Source organism: Galeopterus variegatus, unplaced genomic scaffold (assembly GCF_000696425.1).
Source record: "Galeopterus variegatus unplaced genomic scaffold, G_variegatus-3.0.2 Scaffold708, whole genome shotgun sequence".
In the NCBI taxonomy this organism is placed as follows: Eukaryota; Metazoa; Chordata; class Mammalia; order Dermoptera; family Cynocephalidae; genus Galeopterus; species Galeopterus variegatus.
Window position 1 is genome coordinate 13,447 of NW_007726819.1, and position 373 is coordinate 13,819.

A 373-nucleotide genomic window follows, 5' to 3' on the forward strand; every position below is an offset into this window, starting at 1 on the left:
GAAATTCTCAAGGGAGTACTGGGTTTGGTTCCTGAAAAATAACTGCCACTGCCATAAAAATCCAAGAGCATTCAAAACTCACTAGTAAAATAAAAATGGCATTCATGAAGAGAAAACAAACAAACAAAAAGGCTACCTACAACCCAAGGAACCAAGAAACACAGAAAACAAACAGTAAATCAGAAAGAAAGGAACAAAAAAACGGTTAAGACATCCAAACAATAATCAATAAAATGCTAGGAATAAATCAACACTTTTCAATAACAACTCTTAATGTAAAAGGCTTAAATTCCCCAATCAAAAGACACAGACTGGCTGACTGAATTAAAATGGAGGACCCAACTATATGCTGCCTTCAAGAGACCCACCTCAC